The 8,968-nt window shown below is 44.4% G+C and overlaps 1 long non-coding RNA gene across 1 annotated transcript; it reads left to right on the top strand.

Annotated features, from left to right (window-relative positions):
* The first annotated feature begins 486 nt into the window (after positions 1 to 486).
* Positions 487 to 8,159, top strand: LOC140504032 (uncharacterized). Its single transcript, XR_011966943.1, has 2 exons — positions 487 to 877; positions 7,808 to 8,159. It is a non-coding gene; the product is annotated as an uncharacterized lncRNA (long non-coding RNA).
* Positions 8,160 to 8,968: the final 809 nt, after the last annotated feature.

The raw sequence follows: 8,968 nt of genomic DNA, 5'->3' as shown, positions 1-8,968 counted from the left end.
GCTTGGACAGCTGATGGGCGCTGGTGACCTTTGGGCATTTTATGGGCCCACCAGCTCTTGGGAGGAGGGGAGATAAGCCTGAATTGGATTATTTCACATCTCCGCATCATGGATCCGGAGCTGGAAGAAGCCCTTTTAGAGGCCAGGGAGCTCAAGCCCCTCATTTTACACGGGAGGAAACTGAGGCACAGACAGATGAAGTGACTTGCTTAGGGTCACCGTGTTTGAAGGAAGATTTGAACCTAGGTCAAGCTGACTCTCAAGATAAAGGGGTGAGTGTGGGTGGGGAGGAACTGGGGAAACTGACGCAGGGAGGTGGCTTCTCTTACTCCCCGAGCCCCGCCTCATGGGTGGAGTCTAATATCGTAGGGGTTCGACAGGACCGCCTTCCTCGCAAAGCCCCGCCCCCGAGGTCTTTGGCCAATCAACTCCCAGGATGTCGGACCCCGCCCAGTGACGTCATCATGACGCGCTACTCCGCGACGACCATCTTTACTGCTGGCGGCTGGTATTTGAGACCGGCGACGGCCTTTCTATGTGAATTGCTGTGCACGCAGCCTCCGCAGCTCCTGCAGGGCGTCCGTTGCGAAGGGCTGCGAACACAAGTGGGAGGGAAGGTGGCGCAGGGGAACGCCCCGGAAGTGGGAGTACCGCTTGATTGAGAGGTGGGGCCAAGAGGCTGTTTACGATCGACTGGTCGTTTTGCGCAGACTCTGTCTTGATCGGGCGCATGCGTGCTTAGAGCTTCCTAGGCCCAACTACGGGAGGGGGCGGGGACGTTGCTATGGTGACCGAGGCGCTCTAAATTCCCTGGAGATCCTCGTGCTGGTCCCTGATGCAGCTCTTGGGCTCGACATTCAGGGAGGGATGGGCACAGGTAAGACGAATTAACGGACCGAGGAAAGTCAGGAGAGGAATAGGAAGTTGGCTCCCTCCCACCTGCAGGGACTGGATCTGATCCACCTGCAGAAAGTCCCCCTGCTTATTTGCATATCATTTGCATAGCGTTGGAAGTATTCCCAGGCTGCTGCGTGCGGGGGCTGCTGGGGGATTGGCTTTGAGCCAGAATGCCCCTTCCCACAGAGCCTAGTCTATTACAGTCTGCAGACAGTAGCTTCCTTAATCATGGGACATTCATTAAGCGCTTACTGTGTGCCTTGTGTGTTAGGCACCTGGCACACAAAGAAATAAGTGAAAGGGCATGTACATATGCAGTTCTGTTTGGAGAGGGGCTGGCACTGAGGGTCTCGTGAAAGGCTTTGGGTAGAAATTTACCTGGGCTGAACTAGGAGTTCCAAGCGGTAGGAGAGAGACGGGAGAGCGTTCCAGGCATGAAGACCTAAGATAGAATGTTGTATGTAACCGACCAGTTTGGAACATGGAGCGTTTAAAGGGAAATAAAGTATATAAGAATCCTGGAAAGGGAGATTGGAGCCAGGTTGCAAAGAGTTTTAAATGCCAAGCAAAGGAGTTCATATTTGATCCTAGAGGTAAGACTACAGGTAATGATTTGTGGTTCAGACTCCTCTGTTGTTGTGACCCCTTTTGGGGTTTTCTTGGTAAAGATAGTCTAGTATCTTTAATACTTTAAAAATATTCTAAAATAAATGTTTCATTTATTTATTTAATTTTATTTTAGAAATGCTTTGCCATTTCTTTGCCCAGCTCATTTTACAGATGAGGAAACTGAGATAGACAGCGTCAAGTGACTTGCCCAGGGACACCCAGCTCCTAAGTGTCTGAGGTCGAATTTGAACTCAGATCTTGATATCAGGCCCTGTGCTCTATCCACTGCACCACCTAGCTGGCCTTGAATAGGGAGCTCTTGTAATTTATTGAGGAAAGAAATGAGGCAGTCAGATCTGTGCTTTAAAAATATCACTTTGGCTCCTGTGTGCAAAATGAATTGGAGAGAGGGAGAGGCTTGAGGTATGGATTATGAAGTTATTGCCATGATTCCACGGAAAGAAGGTAAGAGTCTGACATGTGGGGTAAAGGAGAGTGAAGGAGAAGTCCAGTGTGGAGAATGGGAGTGACTGGAAAAGTGGGAGTGTACTTGACAGAAATTGTGAAGTTGGGAGGAGGGGAATGGTTGAGAGAAAAAGATTCTAAGATCTGCTTTAGACAATCTAAATTTGAAGCAGCCCAGGCTCCGAGAATCCTCTTTCCCAATTCTGAGTGTGGCATGGTTGCTGTTAAAAGAGACCTCAAGAGAGACCCTGTGGCGGCATATAGAGACCTCAGCATCATCTCTAGAGAGATGATCATTGAATCCATGAGCACTGACAAGCTCACCAAGAGAGCATAGAGAAAAAAGAGAAAAAGGCCCAGGACAGAAGCTGGGAAGGACAACCCTCCGTGGGAAAATAGAAACCTCATTTGGGTAGATGGTGTCGAGAGAAACAGCTGGATCTGAGCAAAGACAGAAAGCCATATGTGCTAGAAGTGGCACGGTGTGAAAGGCACTCTGACCTCAATTATCAGCACGTCCCAAAAGAGCAAAGAGATATCACAGTGTTCTAAGAAAACAAACAAGATATGTGACTGAGAAAACACCAGCAGCTGCCTACCTGATGTGCCAACTTTACCATCTCTCTAAAACTTTTCAGAAAATGGGCCATCTATATCCTTGTTGCAAACAAGAGAGGGGAAAAGGGAGGGATTTTCAGATGCTTCTCCGTGGCAGCTCATGTCTTCACAGTGGCACAATGGATTATGGTACAGAGACCGGACACCTTGGCCTCCTCTTCCAGCTAGTGGGATCCTCCTTCCCCAAACCACTTTGTGTTCATCTTGTATCTCTCTGGCATTGTGCTTGGCATACAATAGGTATTTTATAAATGCTTTGTGGTTAACAGACTGACTTGATAACAAGGAAATATTTGTATCATAGCACAGCTGCACACTTCAGGACTCACCTCCAGTTGGAAGGCTCCTACGCAGATATTATGACCCAGAAAGTTCCATGATAGATGCTTGGCTTTGGCAAAGGGAAGGGCTATGACTTCATTTGAAAGTGAAGTGCAGGAGATAGTGGAAGATGATGGCTGAATAATGTGAGATGGGGAGGGAGGGAGAAGAGAGAACTCTTGGAGAAACACTTCCATTTTTTTTTTCAGTGAAATTTGAGGCTAAAAGGGCCTGGGGAGGGGGTGCCTTGGGAAGTTTGAGCAGAGATGAGAAGGTTTGGGACAGTCCTTGTGGGGAGTGAGATAGCAACCTGGTTAGGGAGAAACAGAATGCTTGTCTTGCTTCAGTGAGGGTCCACTTGAGATCAGAGAATATTCATTGGCTGTTGGCTCAGTCTGTGCCTGTCAGCTTTCTGATCACAAGATGTAAGGCTGAAGGGAGGGAGCAATCTGACATCACAGGATCTTGGGAATATAGATGCAGACCAGATTGGGACCTTCAAAGCACTTTCCAGGTGAGACCACTGAGGTCCTGGGAGTTGCTGTGTCTTGTCCAAGGTCGTGAAGGTGGTAAATGACTGAGCCAGGATTCAAACCCAGGTTCCAGGATCGAAACCTATCACTCTTTCCACTGAACTTACTTCTTGTCTCACCAGATTAGTTTTAAGCCATCGGAGGATGAGAACCCTGGATGCCCCAAAGGACCCAGAACAGGAGTTTGCATAGTTGTACAGTGCTGAGCACTGGTGCTCAGTAAATTGTTGCTTAAATAGCAGGAGCTGGGTTGGCTCGCATCCTGTGGAGTGTACATGAGAATGAAAATTAAAATTTCATTTTTAATTTATGGAATAAAAACAAGCATTTCCATATATACACATATATGTAAAATTATTCTATACATATTTCTATTTATCATTCATTTCTGTGGATGTAGTTAGCGTCTTTCTTCATATGTCCTTTATAGTCCCCCTCCCCCCATAAAACTGTCATTGAATACCTTTCTAAATTCCCCTGCATGGTCTATCCCATGGTATGTGTGCAGAGCTTTCCTGGCAACCTCTGGGGGCATGCACAGCTCCACCCTGAAAGGATTAGTGTTTTGGGGGGATGCAGTGAACCCTGGGTGGGCATTGAATCCCATGAAAAGGAAGATACAGCAGAAATGAGGCCCCCTACAGTCTCCCACTGTATACTTTTCCCTTTTGCTCAATGTTTGGTCTCTAAGTTTCTCCCAGGAGGCAGGGCAGCAGTCACATGACTTCTAGCACAGGTGTACCTAGGGTTGGGGATTCCTTTTCTTTTCTGTTTTTTCCCCTGAGAATCAGTGCCCGAGTATGTGATCCTGAGCTGAATGTTTTCAGCTTTGAAGGTTGCTTTGTAGGTTCTAAAATTTGGGGTCCTCCAGGTTCTCCTTGGGTGCTGACTACCCTTTGGGAGAATTCTGCCCAGCCCTCTTTGGAGCTGACTAACAGTGAGAGGTTGAGCCCATTGCCTGACCTGGCTTGTCAAGACACAGCGCCCTGAGGGGTTGGTTTGGGCAGCAAAATGCTGATTCATCCCTCACTTCCCACAAAATGCTTCATGTTTTGATGTTTTGAATAACAATCTCCAGGGAGAACATAACTGTGGTTAGAAGTTCCTAATTCTTGTTTAAAGATTTGTTTTGGTTTTTTGGTCTATGAAGGCTTGTGACCTTTTTGTGTTCTTTAGCATTCTTGTGTGTGGAGGAAATAAATAACAGGTCTTATACTGGATGCACGCTGGACATTGAGTACCTCTTCAAAAATTTTATTCTTAATTTATGGAATAAAACAAGCATTTCCATAAGATAGTACAATAAAAAGGTGATTGCACATGAAACTGCAAATCTTTGCACAATTTGCTATTCCATTTAAATATATAAAAAATTATCATGTAAATTTCTTTTCTTTCACGCCCCCCCGGATTGCTACCTTTAGACACTATACATACATACATACATACATACATACATATACATACACACACACATATATATGTAAAATTAAGCGTAATTTATTCCTCAGTTTTTTCTCTGGATGTAGTTAATGTCTTTCTTCATGTGTCCTTTATAGTTTTTCCTCCATAAAACTCATTGAATACCTTTCTAAATTGCCCTTTTTGGGGAGACCCTTAACATGAAACAAATTTGATCTTAAGTGATTTTATTTCTTCCCCTATGGCTCTGGGGTAGGGGTGTAAATGCACCCTCTCATTTGGGGCTATGGCTCCCCAGGACTGAACCTGATCTGTGCATGTGTGGTCTGAGCTACGAGCACCCCTAGTGCAGAGGGAGAGGGTAAGTGTACCAGCCCCCTTGGGTCGGGGAGTGGGCCTGGGTGTGTCTGTGAGTCCCTCTTGCCCTGACTCTTGTCTAGGTTTCGCTGTGTTTGGTTTTATATGTTCTGATTCTTTTCCTTTGGTGAAAGTACTACAGTGGGAAAAGGACCTGGTTTGGAGTCAGAAATCCCGGGTTCTAATCCAGGCTCTGCCCCTTTCTGTATTTGCAAATATCATTTCACTTTCCTGAGCCTTATCTGTCAAACGAGGCTAATAATGCCCGTAGTACCCACTCAGTGGGACTTTTGTAAGGATGAAATAAGATATCTGACATGAAATTAATGTATATGCTGAAGCAGCATGGGAGAAAGGATGCTGGATTCAAATTCTCCTTTTTCCATCTATTATGTGACCTTGGGTAAGTCTCTTGTTACCTCTCTGGGTCTCAGCTTCCTAATTCACAAAATGAGGGAGGTGGACTTGACAGTCTCTGCTGCCCCCTAACCCAGTTCTTAAATAGCTTCCTGTGATCTGTCATAATTTTTACATTTCATCTCTCTATCCTGTCCCCAGGAAGCCTGTCTGGAAAGCTGGGGGAGGCTGAGCCACCCCTGCCCTTCCCCTTACTGAATTTTCCCTAAGAAACCCCAGAATTATTTGAATTCTGATCCTGGGCCAGTGCTTCCTTGCATGTTTAGATGGGGTCATTCATCATCTTACTGGCTGTTTTTAAGCCTGGAGAATAGAGCCAGGCCAGCCAGAACTGGGACAAACTTCCGTACTCCATCTCATTGTCATTCTCTCCCACAACCCCCTCTCTTCATCTCAAAGGAGAAAAACAATCTATTCCCCGACCCTGATCTTTATCCATTTCCACATCTCTTGCAGCAATGAGATCACAGATTGATCATCTTGCCAATAGTCTCCCACTCTGTTTCCTGGGAATTGTTTGAGTTAAAAGGTGGGGTGCTGTGGAGGTGGGGGAATATCTGTGACATGCAAAGCTGGGGAGGGTCCCCTCAGCAGCCTGTGCTGGCTCTGATGGAAAAGCAAAACCTTGAAATTATGCCCTGAGAGCAGGGTCTCTGCTGAACAGGGAAGCCACAGCCAGAATGCAGATGCTTGCAGCTGGGCTGCGTGAGAAAGAACGACTCCTGTGGGCCGCCCTTCGGAGCAGACGGGCTGCTGTGCCAGGGGGGTCAGACTTGTTTGCCGTTGCTCTGTCTCCATAGCACAGAAGAGTATTTTCTATGGTTGAGTTAGTAGGAAACACATGGGATCCAACCTGGAAGTGTGTGTTCATTTCTAAGAGAAACATAAAAGGTCACAGGATGCTGTGTTCTGCATCCAGCATTCCCATCCAACCAGCATTTATTTATCATACTCAGTATTGTTTGTCATGTGAGCTTTGTGAACCTGGGCGAGTCACCTCACCTCTGTCTCAGTTTGCTCAGCTGTATCATAGGGATCCTAACAGCACCTCCTTCCCAGGTTGTTGGGGGATGATGAGATAGCAGGGACAACCCTTTGCAACTTTTCAAACACAAATGCTAGTATGATAATGCACCAGTCATATGCTTGGCTCGATGATGGGTTCTAAGGATATGAAGGCAAATAATAATAAATAATAAAAACAACCCCTGTCCTGAAGAAGCTTATGTTCTACTGGCAGCTAAGTAGCACAGTGAATAAAGGGCTGGTCCTGGAGTCAGGAACACCTGAGTTCAAATCCACCCTCAGACACTTACTAGCTGTGTGACCCTGAGCAAGTCACTTAACCTCTGTGTGCTTCTGTTTCTTCCACTGTAAAGTGCACATAATAGCAGCACCCCCTGGGGGTTGTTCTAAGGATGAAATGAGGTAATATTTATAAAGTACTGAGTATAATGCCTGGCACGGAGTAGTTGTCTAACATGTTTATTCTCTTCCTTTCTCTTCTACTTTTAACACTTTTAGTCTCTGGAATTTTTTATCCCAGCTCCCTTTCCTTGGCCAGTTGGGTTCCCCCCGTCCAGGGTTCTAGGGGTATCCTTGAGGGCTTCAGGTATTTCTTCTAATGCTCTTGGCTCAAACCCCCATTCTGGTGCATCTTCTTCAGTGTCACTGTGATGGGTTAATGCCCCAATATAATTTAACCCTTTGATGTCTTCATATCGATAGCTCATTAGCATCAAGTAGTTTTTAGAGAGGGACATTTACTACAAAGATATAGCAGGAACCAAAATCTAACACCCCTGAAACTGGGGGCACTTTCTCCTCTCTTCCCTCTGTACTTGGGGAGAGTAGACTCAAACTCAAAGAGGAGACTGAAAAACATTTCCACCAAGTCCACTCCCTAATGAATGGATTTGATAAATTTCACTTGGCTTGTATAACCCAGTCAGTCCACTGCTGGGTTAAATAGGTGGCTCTTCAGGGCACTCTGCTACTGGACCTCTGGGATCTCTTTTAACTTCTCAAAGCTCATAAGTTTGCAACCTCGATACTGGAATACAACAAGAAAAATGAAATGGTCCCTGCCTGTCAAGACCATAGATGTAAATTTATATATCTTTTGTGTTCTTGGTTTCATTATTTAATTATTTATTAATCTCATTAAGGACCAGATCCTGAACCAATCAACCAGAAGAGAAGTCTGGAACTAATAACGTCTTTGTCCTCTGAGTAAACTCAGAGAATACCTCTTCCTGTGTCAACAAGGCCACATGGAGCTGACTGAAGACCACTTTCTTCTGTTTATGACCTTAAGAATGAGACTCTTAACCAGAGACACTATCTTAAATAATGGGACTTTTCTCATATTTTAATATTTTATGGACGTATACTGTGCTATGGTATGTTAATGGTAAAGAAAACATGGATATCCTGTCGTAATTTCAATTGACACTTTGTCAACTCTCTTACCTTATTGTATTTACCATCTATTCAATTAAGAAAATTCCTTTCTCAAAATTTAAGACTTATGGAAGTGATTGTTGAAAACTGAAAACAAATTAATTTTTTTTAAAAAAGAAAATTCCTTTCTCATAATATGGTTAAATATATGTGGAGATGATAAATTTGAGTGATATAGAGACCCTGAGTGGGGATTGTTCTAAGACATACTTAAGGCTGGTCATTCTTTCATTAGTCAGAATTCACATTCTGGCTCCTTGTGCGTACAAGTTTGCTAGCTTCAACTAGCTTTAAGGGAATGAACAATATGAATTTACGCATCACCTAACCTGTTTGCTTCCTTTAACCAAACTTTCAGGTCGATACTATGTATAGTTGGTTCTGATAATTCTTTTTATTTTTTCTGCTTTTGTTATGATTTCGCCTGATGTTTGATGTTTTATTTGTTATTTCTGTCCTCTTTTTAATCACATTGGCACAAGGTTTAACAATTTTATGAGTCTTTTTAAGGAAAAAGCTTTTAATTTTATTAATAATTTCTCTAGCTTTGGGGGTTCCAGTTTATTTCTTTTCTAATTTTTAATATTTCCTTTTTTGTGATTACTTTGTTGTTGTGGTCCAGTCATGTCTGACTCTTCATAACCCCATGGACCATAGCGTGCCAGGCCCTCCCGTCCTCTATGATCTCTCAAAGTCAGCCCAAGCAGACTTTGTTCTTTCTTCACTGCTTCTATTATGCTATTTATCCATCTCAAACTCTGCCATCCCCTTTTTCTTCTGCCTTCAATCTTTCCCAGCATCAGGGTCTTTTCCAGTGAGTCCCGTCTTCTCATTATGTGGCCAAAGTATTTAAACTTCAGTATTTG

This window comes from Notamacropus eugenii, chromosome 5 (genome assembly GCF_028372415.1).
Source record: "Notamacropus eugenii isolate mMacEug1 chromosome 5, mMacEug1.pri_v2, whole genome shotgun sequence".
Taxonomy (NCBI): domain Eukaryota; kingdom Metazoa; phylum Chordata; class Mammalia; order Diprotodontia; family Macropodidae; genus Notamacropus; species Notamacropus eugenii.
Note: the sequence above shows the minus strand (reverse complement) of the source record. Positions and strands in the feature narration are given on the sequence as shown.